The 19,021-nt window shown below is 47.6% G+C and overlaps 1 protein-coding gene and 1 pseudogene across 1 annotated transcript in view; one reads left to right on the forward strand and one right to left on the reverse strand.

The window, feature by feature from the left end:
* Positions 1–19,021, forward strand: part of SUGCT (succinyl-CoA:glutarate-CoA transferase) — a 1,606,806-nt gene that overhangs the window by 200,782 nt on the left and 1,387,003 nt on the right. The gene's annotated exons all lie outside the window — the stretch shown is intronic.
* Positions 13,680–19,021, reverse strand: part of LOC141052608 (uncharacterized) — a 57,102-nt pseudogene continuing 51,760 nt past the window's right edge.

A 19,021-nucleotide genomic window follows, 5' to 3' on the forward strand; every position in this document is an offset into this window, starting at 1 on the left:
GTCTGAGCATCTGAAAGACGCCTTGGCTCTCCACCCCCCACCTGATGCCCTGGAGGAAGCTATGACACAGGCCGTCCGAATGGATCGCAGGTTACGGGCAAGGGGAGTGATACAAACCGAGACATCATTATTCTCCCAAGGAAGGGGAGCCAGTTCTTCATTGAAAATCACAGCGATGGGAACCATCAACCTTAAGGAGGAAGAAAGGAGACAACGGCACGTGAGAAAATGCTGTGTTCACAGTGGCGAGTCTGGACATTGGAAAAAGGATTGCCCCTCCCGGCCACTAACCAACAAGCGACTGAGCCCGGGTGATTATCGTGGAGGTCACCCAGGCTCTCAGGTACCCTTTTCTGCATTTTCTAAAATGTCATTTCAAGTGGAACTTTGTTGTGGGGGTGTCTCCACATCCACTTCTGCCTTCGTGGATTGCGGTTCATCATTGAACTTTATTGACTCTGACTTGGTGGCCAGGTGTAAGTTAGGGACAGTTAGGTTGGAAACTCCGATTCACCTTGTTGCTATTGACAAAACACCACTGGTTAAGAATGACATTGTGTTTTGTAGTGAAGAGTTTCTCCTTAAAGTGAGTTCCTTACACCAGGAACGTATTTCATGTTTTGTAATGAACAACCTGCCTGCGGGACTGGTGTTGGGGTTCCCCTGGTTACAGCTGCATAATCCTGTGATTAATTGGGAATCTCGGGACATTGTTAAATGGGGTCCCTATTGCTCTGAGTAATGTCTTGTTTCTGTGTCTGTGTCGTCCGTGGGTCTAGAAGGCATTCCGGAGTGCCTGATAGATTATACTGACGTTTTCTCCGAAAAAGAGGCTGAGGTTTTACCACCACACCGCCCATTTGATTGTGCCATTGACCTGGTTCCAGGTGCTAAATTGCCCAAAGCCCGCCTGTATAACCTCTCGGGTCCGGAACGGGCTGCGATGAAGGAATATATTTCCGAGAGCCTCCGTAAGGGACATATTCGTCCTTCTGTTTCTCCTGTGGCGGCAGGGTTCTTTTTTGTAAAAAAAAAAAGACGGTGGTTTGCGCCCATGCCTCGATTTTCGTGAGTTAAATAAAATAACTGTGAGGAATACTTATCCCCTTCCACTTATTCCTGATTTATACAATCAGTTGTCCGGAGCTAAGTGGTTTTCGAAATTAGATCTACGGGGAGCGTATAACCTTATCCGAGTCCGGGACGGAGATGAATGGAAGACCGCTTTTCTCACTACTGAAGGGTTGTTTGAAAATTTGGTCATGCCCTTCGGCCTGACCAACGCTCCAGCGGTCTTCCAAAATTTCATAAATCATGTGTTCTCCGATTTGATTGGACGTTTTATGGTGGTGTATTTGGATGACATTTTAATCTACTCGCCTGATAAACAGACTCACATTGGTCATGTTCGGGCAGTTCTCCAAAGGCTCAGGGAGAACTGTCTGTTTGCTAAACTTGAAAAATGTTTATTTTTTGTTCACTGTCCTTTCTGGGGTTCATTGTGTCCGCTGAAGGGTATCGCATGGATCCTAATAAGGTGCAGGCCATTCTCGAGTGGGTTCAACCGTGTGATTTGAAGGGTCTGCAACGTTTCCTAGGGTTCGCTAATTATTATCGGAAATTTATAAGGGGGTTCTCACAGGTGGTTAAACCCCTCACAGACATGACTCAAAAGGGGGCCGATATCAAGAATTGGTCAACCGCAGCGGTAGCGGCATTTCAGTTTTTGAAAAAATGTTTCATGTCGGCCCCGGTTCTTATCCAACCGGACCCCTCTGAACCATTTATTGTTGAGGTAGACGCCTCAGAGGTGGGGGTGGGGGCGGTATTGTCCCAGGGACCCGCCACTTTGACCAATTTAAGACCTTGCGCCTTTTTCTCAAAGAAGTTCTTCCCTGCGGAGAGAAACTATGATGTGGGGAATCGGGAACTTCTGGCCGTAAAATTGGCTTTTGCAGAATGGAGGCATTTTTTGGAGGGAGCTGTTCATCCTAAAAGGTCAGCTAAAAGGTTGACTCCCAGACAGGCTAGATGGTCACTTTTTTTTTCCCGATTCAACTTCTCGGTCACTTTTTGACCAGGATCCAAGAATATCAGAGCGGATGCATTGTCACGCAGTCTTGATCTGGTGTCCCCCCCGGAACCTCCATCCTCCATTCTTCAGCCTGGGGTGGTGGTGGCAGAGGTTTCTAATGTGTTGGAACGGGAGATTCGAGAAGCCCAGGCTCTTGCACCTCCAGCTAAGCCGTTGGATAAACTTTTTGTGCCAGCTCAGTTTCGTCTCAAGGTCCTCCAGGAGTTCCATGACTCAGTTCTGGGTGGACATCCAGGGATCTCAGCGACCCGGAAGGCCATTGCTAGAATATTCTGGTGGTCTTCTTTAGCCTCTGATGTTGGGGAGTATGTGTCTGCGTGTGAGGTTTGTGCCCGTGCGAAAACTCCCCATAACGGCCGGCCGGGGAATTGGTACCACTGCCAATTCCTGAGAGACCATGGACTCATCTGTCCATGGATTTCATCACCAACCTTCCCCCTTCCAAGGGTAATACCGTGGTCTGGGTCGTAGTGGACAGGTTTAGTAAGCAGGCACATTTTGTACCTTTGGCAGCTCTACCTAATGCGTAAACATTGTCCAGATTGTTTGTGGAGCATGTGGTGCGGTTGCATGGGGTACCCCTGAATGTGGTGTCTGATAGGGGAGTGCAATTTGTGTCCAGATTTTGGAGAGCTTTTTGTAGGAGGTTGGGTATTGGTCTGTCCTTTTCATCCGCCTACCATCCTGAGACTAATGGGCAGACTGAGCGGACCAATCAGTCTCTGGAGCAAATTCTGCGTTGTTTGACCTCAGCCCGACAGGATGATTGGTGTTCTGTGTTACCATTGGCTGAGTTTGCATTTAACAACCGCACTAACCAGTCTACGGGTACATCTCCTTTTTTTTGCAATTATGGGTTTCATCCTCATTTTGGAGAATTTTCCCTCTTGAATTCTGGGTGTCCTGGGGCGGACGAGACGATCCAGCAGTTGGGGGAGGTATGGCGGGAGGTCCAGAATAACATTACGAAGGCCCAGGACAAATTTAAATTTTTTGCGGACAAAAAACGATCCGTGGGTCCAGTGTTTCAGGTCGGAGATAAGGTATGGTTATCCACCAAAAATATAAGGCTCAAGGTCCCCTCTGCGAAGCTTGGACACAAGTTTATAGGTCCCTATGTAATTACCGAAGCAGTTAACCCTGTGGCTTTTCGGTTGAGTCTTCCGCCATCTCTAAGGATCCCTAATGTTTTCCATAAGGCCCTTTTGAAACCTGTGAGGTCCAGTGGGGAGGGATCATCATCTTCCCCGACACCGGTTCTGGTAGATGGGCAGGCTGAGTACGAGGTGGAACGAATTGTCGACTCCAGGTTGGTCCGTCGCGCCCTTCAGTATCTGATACATTGGAAGGGCTATGGTCCTGAGGAACGCTCGTGGGTTCCTGCTCGATCAGTTCATGCGGATCGGTTGATCCGAGCCTTTCACGCCAAGTACCCTGAGAGACCTGGGGGTCCGGTGACCCCCTATTGAGAGGAGGGTACTGTCATGATCCAGGACGGGATTTCGCTTTGACCCGTCCTGGTTAGACTATGGGTTAATTGTGCTGCCTCTCTCTGGCAGCAGGAGGCTATTTAGTGCTCACTGGACCTGGGTCCGGTGTCAGTTATACTCCTGCCCTCGGCTGAGTTAAGTGACCTCTTGTATACGTGTGCCTTGTGCCTGATATCTTGCTTGCTTGTTCGGTTGTGATCTGGTTCTGTCCCTGTTACGAGTTCTGCCTGTCCCTCTTGTACTGCGCTACCTCTCGTGTATGACTCTCTGCTTGTGACCCGACTCCTCTCTGCTCGTCCCCTTGGTACCACGTCGCCCTCTTGTGTATGACCTTTGGCTCTCTCTGACTACCCGTCTGTTTGTCGCTCCTGTGCCTCGTTTGCCCGTACTGCTGTGACCTCTGTTTTGCCTGACTCTGAGTTGTTGTGTGGTGTCCTGTCCTATCTGAATACAGGACGCTAAGCCCCGCCCCCTTGCAGTCACATGACCATAGGTCCCGTGCACATTATTCAGTTTCAGTGTCCGCAGGTCCTATGCATCTTTACTTTCCAGCACTGACTGGACCCTGACACTATTAGCCTGAAGCACGCATGGTCACCTCTGCTGCCCTGCTCCCCAGGTAACTCTTAGCACTGCTTCTGTACTCAGGACACGTGCACTGGCTCTATGAGCAAGTGCAGTGCGGTGTCTCTGACACCTGTCCTATATTAGCCTGGTTAATTAGTCCTGCCTCTGGACAGCTATTAATGTATAATATGTATTCTTGATGTGCCTTTTACTGACTGATTGTATATATATTATGTTTTGCTTGTAGTTTCACTGCGCCAATATATCAAGTTCAATAAAAGCACAGACTCATCCTACAGTCTCCTTATTGGACCCCGGTATAGCGGTTTAGCTGAACTGTATAACTGCAATAAAGTCTGCTTCATTCAGTGAGGACAGAACAGTGAAACAGAGGCCATCCAGCTAGTGGGAATTCACGGAAAAGACAGCCTTCCATCCTGCAGGAACTAGTGAAACTGCAGCCATCCACCTAGTGAGATTAAAGTCACCGGCTTCACAGAAACTTAATACAGCTATATCAATCTATGCACAGCCAAGCATTCCCCCAAGACACCATGTCCCACAAATCACACAGGACAAAATCTGTTACTTCCGTCTCCTCAAAGACTATCCATTAGCAGCGCGGTCGCCATTGCCCACACAAATGCTGAAGCCACCAAAATGTGAGCAAGCTTTGCTGTAGAAGAGATGGAACTTAAATTAGAGAAGGCACGTGTGGATGCCGCCTTAGAGCCTAGCAGCAAAAAGAGAAGCTGCTGAAGCAGAATCTCTAGAAGCCGCGCAAAACTCTGAGCTGCATAGCCGAAGCGGTACTCTAAGTCTGGAGATTCCACTGCAAGATTCACCACAACACACATCCCAGTATGTTAATGAACTTCCTGATCCAAACTATAACCATGAACCAGCATCGGAACAAGAACACAACATCTCCAGTGAAGAGAGCGAGAGTCATCATGAGGTTTAGCTCCAGGAAAACGTGGAGAAAATCAACTCTGCTAATGATTGATTTGCCCCTCACCAGGTAACCAACGTGAATCACCTTGCTGACACATCACACGTCAGACCAAAGCAATATGACATCGGCTGGCACCACCCAGAGGATACTAACAGGTACGAACGCACCTCACATCACTATCAGGGTGGCCCATCACCATTATTCTCTGCTGACAACTGGATCACAACAGAATTTGCTAAATTTTTCACACAACGTGAACTGGTTGCCAAGGGACTCATGAAATTCACTGACCAAGCTGAAGGTTACAGAGCTTGGAAAGCTTCCTTCCAAAATGTCACTAGAGATTTGGGGTTACAACACAGGGAAGAGATAGTCAAATACCTGGCAGAAGAGTCAGTCAAACATGCAGTAAGGATCAGAGACCTTAATATAAACCGCCCTGAGACTGGCCTCAAAGAGATCTGGAAGAGGCTGGATGAGTGTTACGGCTCAGCAGAAGTAATAGAGAGAGCCTTGTTCAAATGAATCGATGGCTTTCCTAAAATATCTAACAAAGGTCTCCAGAAACTTAGAGAACTAAGTGACCAGCTAAAAGAAGTCCAAGTTGCCAAATGTGAAGTTGACCTACAAGGACTTGCATTCCTTGACACAGCCAAAGGTGTTAACCCTATAGTCCAAAAGTTGCCCTACAATATACAGGAGAGATGGCTCACACATGGTTCCACGTACAGATGCAAACACAGCATTCCATTCCCTCCCTTCTCCGTTTTTGTAAACTTTACACACCAACAAGCGAAAATTAGAAATGATCCCAGCCACACCGTCACCAGCTGCAAATCCACGCAGAACGTCTGTGGCAGTGCAAAAGACTTACATTGTGTTTCTTCTCCAAGTTTCAATTACAGGTCTGCTGGCTGTGCCCAATCAGAGACAAAGATGTAAGACACTGACAAGCAGTGCCTGCTCCATCAGAAGCCTCATCCTCTCCTGAAATGCAGAGCCTTCAGAGGAAAATCTATTCCAGATCGCAGAAGCTTCCTGAAAGAGAACGGTATCTGCTACAAGTGCTGCTCATCCACAACTCATCTCGCCAAGGATTGCAAGCTCAGTGTAAAATGCTCAGAGTGTGGCACCACAGATCATAACACTGCTCTACATCCTGGCCCATGGAGTACACAAAACACGCTAGCTGACAGTGAGCATGGCGGGGAGGAAAGGAACACTGATGCAGCCATGCCAGAGATCACTTCACAATGTACTGAAGTCTGTAAAGGGACAATAGACAGTATGTCCTGTTCAAAGATATGCCTCATCAGAGTGTACCCAAAGGGTCATAGAGACAAAGCTGTAAGACTGTATGCTATCTTCGATGATCAAAGTAATCGATCCTTGGCTAGATCAACATTCTTTGACCTATTCAACATCAAAGGGCCAAGCACCCCCTACTCATTAAAGACGTGTGCAGGCACTGTGACAACAGCAGGCAGGGAAGCCACTGACTTCCAAATTGAGTCCTTAGTCAGACAATTCTGCCTACCACTACCTACAATCATCAAGTGTAACCAGATCCCAGACAACAGATCTGAAATACCTACGCCAGATGTGGCAATCCATCACACTCACTTAAAACGCATAGAACACCTTATACTGGAACTCGACCATCAGGCACAGATAATACTCCTGTTGGGGAGAGATATCCTACAGGTTCATAAAGTGAGAAGTCATATCAATGGACTCCACAATGCTCCCTATGCCCAAAAGCTAGACCTAGGATGGGTCATAATAGGAAACGTATGCTTGGGACGCACGCACGCTCCAACTTCTGTGACAAGCATGCTGACAAATACATTAGAGAAAGGACGCCCATCTCTGTTTCAACCTTGTAACAACGAGTTCCATGTCAGAGAGCTACCACACATCATCCAACTGCCCAATCATTTAATGGACTTTACTCATGACAGCAGTATGGTGTCAGGAAGCTCTGAGGATCAGTTGGGGGTGCACAGGCTTCCAGAGTACTAAGCAAGACAACCAAGTGGCAATGTTGATAGAAGACAAGTTGTTCTTAAAGGTAATGGACAAGGGACTTGTAAAAGATGAGACCAACAGCTGGGTTGCACCTCTCCCCTTCAGAACCCACAGACCACATCTACTGAACAACATAAATCAAGCATTAAAACGTTTCTCCTTTCTTAAACATTATCTACAAAAGAAACCAGAGATGAAAGATCACTTTTTCTCCTTCATGTCAAAGATTTTTGAAAACTGCCATGCAGAACTAGCTCCCACTCTCAAAGACTCTGAAGAATGCTAGTTCCTACCCTTGTTTGGAGTATACCACCCCAAGAAACCGGGCCAGATTAGCGTAGTGTTTGACTCCAGTGCTAAGTTTGATGATGTCTCTCTGAATGATGTTCTACTGACAGGACCAGACCTCAATAACAAACTGCTGGGAGTACTTATGCGCTTCCGTAAGGATTCCATTGCTTTCATCGCTGACATCCAGCAAATATTCCATTGTTTTCTTTTAAGAGAGAGAGACAGGAACTTCCTAAGATTCTTCTGGTACGGAGACAATGATCCTACTAAAGAGGTCACAGAGTATCACATGAGAGTGCACATCTTTGGCAACAGTCCTTCACCTGCAGTCGCTATTTATGGACTCAAAAGGTCGGCTTAAGAAGGAGAAACAGAATATGGATCAGATGTCAGGCAATTCATAGAAAAAGACTTTTATGTTGACGACTGTCTGAAAGCCATACCTTCAAATGAGACTGCCATCAGTCTTCTCAGTAGAGCCCAAGAGATGCTTGCTTGCTCGAACCTCAGACTTCACAAAATAGCCTCAAGCAACCAAGAACTAATGGAAGCATTCCCTTCACAAGACTTATGTAACAGTCTCAGAGACCTGGACTTTGGGTCAGACCCCACACCAATGCAACGCAGCCTCGGGCTTCTCTAGAATCTACAGTCAGACACTTTCACCTTTCAGGTCAGCCAGGAAGAAAAGCCTTTCACACGTAGAGGTGTCCTGTCTGCCATCAAAAGTCTGTACAATCCCTTGGGTTTTGCAGCTCCTGTTACTATACAAGGCAAAGCTTTACTAAGGCTAGTTTCACACTTGTGCCGTTTTGCGCAGCGTTTCGAGTGCACATAAAACGCATGCAAAAAACGCTTGAAAACACTTGTAAACTCTGCGATATTTTGTTGCATCAGCGTGCGCATTGCGACAAAAAACGCAGCATTTGTATGCGTTTTCAAGAGTTTTTTCATGCGTTTGCATTTTTTATGCGCATGAGTTGTCTAGGTTTCACATTTCACAGGAGGAAAATCCTTGAAAAATTCTTGCAACAGACTCCACCAATGGGACATCAGTGGGCGTGTGTTATGGGAATTCTTCATATAGACCCTGTTAACAGCCAAATTCTTCACATTTGCTTGCTTTTTCCTTTATCAACATGAATCTGCGCTGGAAGAGTTTTCACTTCAACTTGGATCTAGACATCGCAATGGCTCAGGCTTATGCAGTTGCTTGCCATCAACAAAGGGAGAGAGAGAGACAGCGAAGATGGCGGCGGATACATCCGATTATTGAACTCCACGAGAGCCGTGGAGCGTACCACACCCCCTACAGCGAGCTCCAGACAAACCCGGAGAAATTTACAGACTATACCCGGATGTCCCAACAAAGCTTCAGAGATTTACTTGCTCGTGTTCAACAATCCATCCGGAGACAGGACACACAGCTCCGTCGTGCGATTCCTCCGGAGGAACGGCTCCTGGTCACATTACAGTATGTATTGTAAAATCAATGCCTGCATAATTTTCTTTGTTCTGACATGTACTATTCCAAAGCTGGTAGAATTATTGTTCTGCCATGTAGTAAACAAAAGCCCGCAGAATTATTTTTATGTCATGTACTTTTTTTTTGTTTGCTTAAAAAACCATATACCGTATTTTTCGCTTTATAAGACGCACTTTTGTTCCCCCAAATTTTGGGGGAAAGTAGGGGGTGCGTCTTATAATCCGAATATACGGGGGAGGGGGGAGTGTATATATATATATACTGCAGGGTCCAGGGGAGGTGGGGGCAGCTTTGGAGCGGTGCTGTGAGCTGGTAAAAGCTGCCGGAGGGAGCCTTTGATCTCCTGCTCCCGCTCATATAATATGCACTGCCGCTGTCCATCACCATGGTGCTGAAACCGCACCACGGTGACTGGCTGGGGGAGCGGCGCATATTATAGCTGCCTGCGCCCTCCTTTGATCGCACATGATCCCCTGTGTTAGATATCGCCCCCATGCTGCTGCCCATAGTAAAATAAAAAACTCTTTCCTTACCTCCTCCAGCGCTGATCTCCCAGTGTCTCGGCTGCCGCTGTCATCAGGCACGCAGAGATGATATCACTCTGCTGTGCTGATCACATGACCGGCACTGAGAACCAGGAAGTGGAGGAGGAGCTCAACCACACTGAGGGAGACACGAGGAGGGACAGCGCTGAGAAGGTAAGGAAAGAGTTTATTTTACTAAAAGCAGCAGCATGGAGGCGATATCTAACACAGGGGGCCGTGTGTCAGCCACAGGGGGCCGTGTGTCAGCCACAGGGGGCCAGTGTGTCAGCCACAGGGGGCCAGTGTGTCAGCCACAGGGGGCCAGTGTGTCAGCCACAGGGGGCCAGTGTGTCAGCCACAGGGGGCCGTGTGTCAGCCACAGGTTGCCAGTGTGCCAGCCACAGGGGGCCGTGTGTCAGCCACAGGGGGCCAGTGTGCCAGCCACAGGGGGCCAGTGTGCCAGCCACAGGGGGGTGTGAGCCAGCCACAGGGGGCCGTGTGCCAGCCACAGGGGGCCAGTGTGCCAGCCACAGGGGGCCGTGTGTCAGCCACAGGGGGCCAGTGTGCCAGCCACAGGGGGCCAGTGTGCCAGCCACAGGGGGCCGTGTGTCAGCCACAGGGAGCCAGTGTGCCAGCCACAGGGAGCCGTGTTTCAGCCACAGGGGGCCCGTGTGCCAGCCACAGGGGGCCCGTGTGCCAGCACAAGGGGGCTATATTCAATATAAGGTGGCCATATCCAGATTAAGGGGGCTAATTTTAGGATGGGGGGCTATGAGGGACATATACCCTATATGATTTGTTAGACGGACACTGGCATTATAAGACGGACCCCATTTATTAAAAAATTCTCTATTCCTTCACCACATTTGGGGGTGCGTCTTATAATCAGGTGCGTCTTATAAAGCGAAAAATACGGTACATAAATATTAATTTTTGTTCTTTCTCTGTTTCGCAGATTCCTGGCTACTGGAGAGAGCCTATCTTCACTCCACTTCCAGTACCAGATTGGAATCTCCACCTTGCCGGGAATTGTTGCAGACACCTGCCGGGCTTTGTGGAATGTTCTTTGTCCAGAATTTATGCCCCTGCCCACCGCCAAAAAGAGGATGGAAATAGCAGAAAAATTCTGGACAGTCTGCAATTTCTGCAACTGTTTGGGAGCGGTTGATGGGACACACATCCAGATAATCAAACCCAAAAGAACAGGCTCTGAGTACTATAACTACAAAAAGTACTTTTCTACAGTACAGTACTCATGGCCATTGCAGATACAGACTGTATGTTTGTAGCAGTGGACATTGGGGCATTTGGCCGTGGGAATGACTCCCAGGCTTTTAAGAACTCGGACATGGGCCGGAGGTTGTATGGCAACCATTTCAATTTCCCCATGCCACGGCCTCTTCCCCACACCAAAGGTCCGCCACAGCCATTTGTAATGGTTGGGGATGAGGCCTTTCAAATGTGCGCAAACCAGCTGAAACCCTACTCCAGCCGGGACTTCAACCACACAAAAAAAATCTTTAATTACAGGCTGACCAGGGCCAGAAGAGCTGTAGAGTGTGCCCTTGGTATACTTGTCTCCAGATGGCGCATTCTCGCCACAGCCATTAATCTGAAACTGAAAACAGTGGATGAGGTGGTGAAGGCGTGTGGGGTTCTACATAATTTTGTGATGGCTAAAGTGCACCTTAACTTTGAATTAGATGATGCACTCCAAACCCATTGCCTGAATTCACTCAGCACCCTCTCAGGTCATCCATTGAAGTTGGCCAAATGAGGGACCAATTTGCGGCCTACTTCATTTCAGATGTAGGACGGGTGGAATGGCAAGATCAAATGGTGTAAAAATGTTTTCTTGTGTGTATGTTACTAAAAAAACCTGTTTTGATACCTGTACCGAGTGCACTCTGTCTTTTTACGCTCCAATACAATAATCAACTGGCCAGGTTTACCAGTGAATTCATGATTCTGTGTTTTGTGCATCATGAATTTACTAGCACTCCTGACCAGGTGACTATACACACACAAGTTGTATGACCTTTATCATCTCTACAGTTTGTGTTCAATTTGCAGCGACGGTGGAGATAATACAACTAATATTTGTGTCACCTGGCCTGATGTAACAAATAGTGATTTGGGGATGCACTAGCATCTGTCACTCTTTATGACACCTAACCATGTGACTATAAATGTTATTTGTAGGATCACCACTGTGGCTTGAGTTTGAACGCAGACTGGAAAGATAATAAAGTTTATACAACTTCTACAATCCCCAGGCCTAGTGTCATGCTGAAGTGAGGACGCCCAAAATAACGCATCCTGACTTCAGAATGTTATCACACATGGGCAGGTGAATACACATATGAGTTAAACTGCAGCATCGCTACAGTCTGCGTGAAATCTATGCAGACTGAAGTGATGCTGCAGGTTAAAACTCATATGTGTATTCACCTGCCCAGGTGTGATAAAGAGTTATGATGCAAGGCCAGGGTATTGTACATATGACATGTATTTTCCCCATCATCTCCTCAGTTTATTCACCACACACTGAATAGAGGATGTGGTTAATTACAAGGTATATCTAGAATCCCCTGGCCTTGCGTCACAAATAGCTAAATGATGGTAAAAACACACCATCCTCAATTAACTTTTTATGATACCTGGCAAGGTAACAATAGATATGCCCTTGCACTCAACACCATCCTCTATTCAGTCTGTGCAATATTAGCATACTGAAGAGACTGGTGGGGAAAATACAAGTCATATATTTGTGTTTTTGACTACACATATCTCCAGGAATGACACAAGAAACGTGTTACTAATGGAGGTATGTGTGGGCAAAAACGCAAAGTGTGCGGCGCAGTGTGTGTAGGCGGCAAAAGACACATTAATCAAACCGTATTAGGTGAAAGCAGAAATTCACATTTATTAAAAAAAAAAAGCAAACCCATTTTTATTGTGAAGGACATTTGGGGGAAGATTGTGCTACTTTGGGAGTGTGGAGGGACGAGGAACGGTTGGTAGGCGAGAAAGGGGTTCTAGGAGAAGGGGCGACAAAAGTAGTGGGGGAAGCGAGATCAGGGATGGAACGAGCGGCAGTTTGAGACACACTGGTAGGTGAGGGGGGAGAGACGCTCCAAGTTCTCTTTTCTTTTGTGGTTTTTTTCTGTTCGTGTGTCCTGCCTGGACCTCTTCGAGCTGCCTAACCGCCTTCCACTTTCTGACCGCCTGGAGCTGGGTGACCTTTGCTGCGTTTCATGAAAAAGTGAGTGTAGGTCCCCCTGTTGCTGATGTTGCTGCTGCTGATGGTGCTGCAGCTGCTGATGCTGCTGGGTGGTGGCGGTGCCAGTGCTGGTCCTTGCAGTAGGAGTAGTGGTGCCAGTGCTGGTCCAGTCATGAGGAGTGGTGGCGGCAGTGCTGGTCAAGGTGGTAGGAGTGATGTCGGCAGTGCTGGTCCAGGCTGTAGGATTGGGGGCGGTGCTCCAAGCAGGTGTGGTGGTGGCGGTGGTGCTCCAGACAGGAGCAGCGCTTGCCATGTTGGTGGCGGTGGAGTGTCCAGCAGCACTCGGACTTGGAGTGGTGTAGTGGTGTCCGGCTTGGCTTGGAATGCAGGTGGCCATGCAGTGGTATGCAGCAGAAGTCGGTAGTGAGGTGTAGCGAGTCAGTGGTGGCACAGTTGGAAATGACACCACTGACTGCTGCCCATACTGATTCTGCTGCATAGCCTGCAAGTAAGCAGTGTTGCAGGCCTGCATCACATTCAGCTGTTGCTCAGGACTAAGGTGTTCCGCCATGCCCCGTTCAATTTTACTGAAAAAATGGTACGCTGGTCTGTTGAGGTCAGCCTCCAGACGGTCAAGGCGACTGTCGACAGAGTGGAAGCGGTGTTCCATGTGGTTAAAACCGTGTTCCATGAGGGAAAAACCACTTTCCACTCTGTCTGACATCGCCTTGAGGCTGGCATGAAAGGCCTCGCTCAAGTGCATGAACTCAGGCAAGACAGGCCTGTCCGAGACCCTCTTCCGCTGGCGGGAAGTGCCCGCATAACCAGTGGCAGAGACCTGGGACAGGGGAACACCTGATTGATCAGCTTCCTGGTCACCAGCTGTCCGTGTTGCTGACCTGCAAGCTGCTTCCTGGCTGTCGGATGGCTGGGAAGGGTCCGAGGTCGTTCGATGAAGTACCGCTCCAGGGACAGGTTGCAGGGTGCTGCTCCAGGTGCTGTGGAAAGAAAAGAAAAACATTAGTCTCCTGCATTTGCAAGTGCCAAATGCTGTGGAAAAGAAAAGCACAGGTTAAAAAAAAAAAAACTTACGCTCTGGTGGCAAGGACCGTTCTTAGGAACGCCAGCTCGCGATGGTAACGGTATTTGGTTCTGTTCCTTGCCGCTAAACCACTGCTAACCTGTCCCTGAGCAAGAGCATCAGTGTTGAAGCGGTCCTTCATCGAGCGCCAAAGTGTTCAGACTTTGTTCACTGTTGGAAAAATAAAGAAAAAACATTATACAATGCACTGATGGCAAAATCTGTATCATCACACACACCTGAGTGAACATGGCAAACAGTCAATGCGGCATCACAAAACAATTCAATAGACAATGCACTGATTGTTTGCCATGATAACACAATTGTGTTTCATGCTAGATATATTCTAGCAGGAAACACAACAGTGTCATCAGGAACAATAGTCAATGCGGCACAATACAGCAATACAATACCCAATGCAGTCCCTGTTGATCATGAGAACACTTGTGTTTTCTGCTAGAATATATCTAGCAGGAAACACAACAGTATCATCAGGAACAATAGTCAATGCGACACAATACAGCAATAAAATACCCCATGCAGTCACTGTTGATCCAGATAACACTGTTGTGTTTCCTGCTAGAATATATCTAGCAGGAAACACAACAGTGTCATCAGGAACAATAGTCAATGTGACACAATGCAGCAATACAATACACAATGCAGTCACTGTTGATCCTGATAACACTGTTGTGTTTCCTGCTAGAATATATCTAGCAGGAAACACAACAGTGTCATCAGGGACAATAGTCACTGCAGCATCACAGAGCAGGGAAATACTAAATGCCATTTTGGAACTTGGAGAGGCGCTGTCCCAGCCATCCATCAACACTGCGGCCACCTCATTCCATAGCCGCCGGGTCACCACATTGTCCTTGTACTGCTGGTCACGGCTGTCCCACAATGGGACACGATCCTCGACCTGGCAGATCAGGTGCTCGTTGTCAAAATAGATGTCTTCTACATCCCGTTGTGGAACCTAGAAAAAAAAATACATTATAATGTTTGTGAATGAAAAAGTTAGAAAAACATACAGAAAAGAAGCAAGATAGAAGATGAAAAACAGGACAGAAAAAAAGGAAGAGAAAAAATAAATTTAAACAAAAAAAAGGTACATTCAAAGTCATTTTAGACATACATTCCATCTCACCACCGGGACTTGTCTTGGCTGCTGCCGCTGTTTGGCCTCACTTACCGGGTCCGAAAATGATGTCTGAAAAAGAGCAAAAATTATTACACATTTGTAGATGCAGCAGCTATACTTACCCAAAGGCAGGAAGGAAGAAACTCACCTCACACTCTGCTTGGGCCAGTTCTTGCCGGGATGGTGAGTATCCCAATCCAGAAGACATGCTGCAATTAAAAAAAAATACAAAGCATTAGTACATAATACATTTGAAAGGACAGGCAGACATTAGGTTTAAGAATACTCACATTTTGACTGCTGCAGATTGGATCCAAAGGGCTCTGTAATTTGGAAGGCTGTCTGGTCTCTTCCAGGCTGTCTGTAGAGTAGTGGTCTGACAGTGCAGACACCTTCTTTTATGTACACTCCTCACAAACAATGTTGCTAGGGGGTGGTTTAAACAAGTGTCTAGACATTGTTTGCTCCAAAATCACATGTGCTCAAAAGCGCAGACGTGCGCACGTCCATGCGCACGCGAGCGACCACATAGACTGTAATGTGATTTTTTTGCGCATTCCGTGCGCACGCGTGCGCATGGGCCTTTTTTACGAGGTTGGGCGGAACAAAAAATGCAACATGTAGTGTCTGGCGCACACCTGGAAAAAGCGCAGCGCATGAAAATGCTGATGAACGCATGCAAGCGCTAGACCATGCGCCCGCCATGTTAAATATAGGGTAGCATTGCGCATGCGCCCGATAGCGCATGATGCGCTGCATGATAAAACGCTAATGTGAAACCAGCCTTAGAGACTTAACTAAGGAAACATCTGACTGGGATGCACCTCTGCCACCTGATAAGAGAATCCAGTGGGAAGTATTGAAGAACTCTTTAGCAGCCCTCTCCAACCTGAATGTGCCAAGACCATACACCCCTGTGACGTCTACAGAAATACAAACCCAAAGACTGTATGTTTTAGCAGTTGCTTCTGTCAAAGCAATTGCTGCTGTTGCCTATCTCAAAACTGTAGACTCCAAATGTTGGAGCCACATTGGGTTCGTTATGGGGAAGGCCAAACTTGCTCCACAACCAGAGCACACTATACCAAGGTTAGAGCTTTGTGCTGCAGTCTTAGCCGTTGAGTTAGAGTTCACCACATCCGAGATGGACATCAACCTGACACAGGCCAAGTTCTACTCAGACAGCAAAGTAGTCCTGGGACACATCCACAATGAAACTAGACGATTCTATGTTTATGTCAATAACAGAGTGCTACGGATTGGGAGATCAGTTCATCCAAAACAATGGCATTACATTCCCACTGACCAAAATCCTGCAAATCACGCAACTAGAGCAGTTGACGCAAGTCGACTCTGAAGCACAACATGGCTCTCAGGACCAAAACTATAGTACACTGAGAAACGTTATAACTGCATTCAGTGAGGACAGAACACCCACAGTAAAGCATGTTGATTGCATATGTGTAGATTCATACATGTAGTAGTCCAATTATTGCACTTTTTACCTCGACTCAGTGTTTTTGCAAAGTTGGCAGTTTACGTGAGTTGGCTCATCCTTTGCAGTGTCAAAAAAGGCCCATGCTAGGCAACCCTTGCCACCCCTGTGAGCTGCAGACCCATGGACGCTGCTGGTCAGAGGCACAGTTGTAGCTAAGGATGCATCGCTCGTCGTGGCTGCATCATTACCTGTCTGCGATGGACGGCAAAACACAACCTCCTCGTCTTCCTTCTCAGATGACCTACTCAGCTGTGTGCTTCTATGTTCACACCAACTGGGATCTAACACCTCATCATCATCCTCTGTGTTATCACATTCCTCGTCATTGGAATCACCCTTCTCCTCTTCTTGCCCTGACAGCACAGTACAGTCCATGTGAGCCTCAGATATCTAAGTCTTATCAGGATCACCCCCCCAGGGGTTAACGTCTGATGATGTGAGGGTCAGGATGCTGTTCGGACCATACTTCTTCCTGCCCCATATCCTCTTGACTCTGCAAAGCTTTTGAGTACTCTTCTGATGAACATGGCATTGAATGTGTGAACAGCTCTTCAGAGTCACCATTTGTGGTTCCGCACAGTTAGTTGAACGGATAGATAGTTGGAACGTGGGGGAAAGCAAGGGGAATTTCAGTGCCACACCTGTGGACTGTACTGGATGTGATATTGAGGTGGAGGTAGAGGAGGAGAGGCCACTGAAAGCTGTACTTGCCATCCACTCGAGTATATGCTATTTCTAGGAATCATCGACAAGGCGTACTGCTGAGCATCTGCCAAAGAAAGGTAGTGGTATAGGCTGTCCAGTAACATAAGTTGTCGGTTGTCTTTGCATAAGATGTGACGTTGCTTCACTAGTGCCTTCACAAACATTACCACTAACCCCACTTACACCTTGAACACCAAGCCTAATTCCCCTTCCACCACAGCCTTGCTTTTTCCCAGTCATGTTGCTCAGATAGTGTGGTAGAAGCACAGTATTGGCAGCAAAATATTAGATTTTAAACTGTGCACCACCTCTGCAAACAGCTGAATTTCAGTGACAGTAAATTCAAAGTTGAAATATGGCATGCTATATTGTGGTAGTCACAGAAAAAAGAATTGTTTGAGTGTGGATGAGGCCTGTATGACAAAGAAGTTATGCTACAAGCAATTTTAAATTCAGGTCCCTTACTGTATGACGCTAATAACAGGAGAATTTGTTTGTGGCCTATGAATCAGGCCTCTATAACACACTAGATGCTACAAACTATTTTAAAGTCAGGTTCCTTACTGTATGACGTTAATAATAGAAATATTTTTTGTGGCCTCTGGATCAGGCTCCTACAGCTTAATTTTAACCCAAACAAATGACAAAGTGTGATACGGTGTCTTGTCTAACTTTTTCCAAATGAAAAATTATAATTACCGTATTTTTCGCTTTATAAGACACACCTGATTAAAAGACGCACCCCCAAATTTGGTCAAGAAGAAGAGAAAAAATGTTTTTTTTATGTTAACTGGAGGTGTGTCTTATAATGCCTGTGTCCGTCTTTCAAATCATATATCATATATGTCCCTCATCCTGGTATCTATACAACCCCCATCCTGGCACATTGCCCCCTTGTGCTGGCACATAGCCCGCCATCCCATCCTGGATATGGCCCCCCCGGTCACTATATGACCCCCTGCTGGCATTCACATGGCCCCCCTCTCTCTATATGCCCCCCTGCTGGCATGCACATGGCCCCCCTCTCTCTATATGCCTCCCTGCTGGTACGCACACGGCCCCCACGTCCCTATATTCCCCCCTGCTGGCATTCACACGACCCCCTGTCCCTATATTCCCCCTGCTGGCACACATTGTCCCCCCTGTCCCTATATTCCCCCCTGCTGGCACACATTGTCCCCCCGTCCATATATTCCCCCCTGCTGGCACACATTGTTCCCCCCTGTCCCTATATTCCCCCCTGCTGGCACACATTGTCCCCCCCGTCCATATATTCCCCCCTGCTGGTACACATTGTTCCAACCTGTCCCTATATTCTCCCCTGCTGGCACACATTGTCCCCCTGTCCATATATTCCCCCCTACTGGCACACATTGTTCCCCCCTGTCACACATGGCCCCTCGTTCATATATTCCCATCTGCTGGCACACATTGTCCCCCCATCCCTATATTCCCCCCTGCTGTCACACATGGCCCCCGTCCCTATGTTTCCCCCCTGCTGGCAAGCACATGATAAAATAATAAACAGTTAACTCACCTTCTGATGATGGCTCCTGCTCCCAGCTCCCCCCGTGGCTTTCCTGTGTTTGCTGAGATCCTCCTCCTGCAGGGTGCACACAGCTGCTGCTCATTCAGGCAGCTCATTGTAGCTACAGGACCTTCCATGATGTGACCAATAGGACCTGCAGTCATGTGACTCACAGTGCACACTGGGAGGCACGTGACCGCAGGTCCTATTGGTCACATCATGGAAGGTCCTGAAGCGATGAGCTGCTTGAATGAGCAGCTGCTGCCACGCGCCCTGCAGGAGGAGGATCTCAGCAGACACAGGAAAGCTACCGGGGGAGCTGGGAGCAGGAGCGATCATCGGTAGGTGACTATAGTGATGGGGCGGGGGAGAGAGTGCAGGCTCATGTAATATGCACTGCTCCCCT

This window comes from Dendrobates tinctorius, unplaced genomic scaffold (assembly GCF_039654945.1).
Source record: "Dendrobates tinctorius isolate UK_male_01 unplaced genomic scaffold, ASM3965494v1 ptg000162l, whole genome shotgun sequence".
In the NCBI taxonomy this organism is placed as follows: Eukaryota; Metazoa; Chordata; class Amphibia; order Anura; family Dendrobatidae; genus Dendrobates; species Dendrobates tinctorius.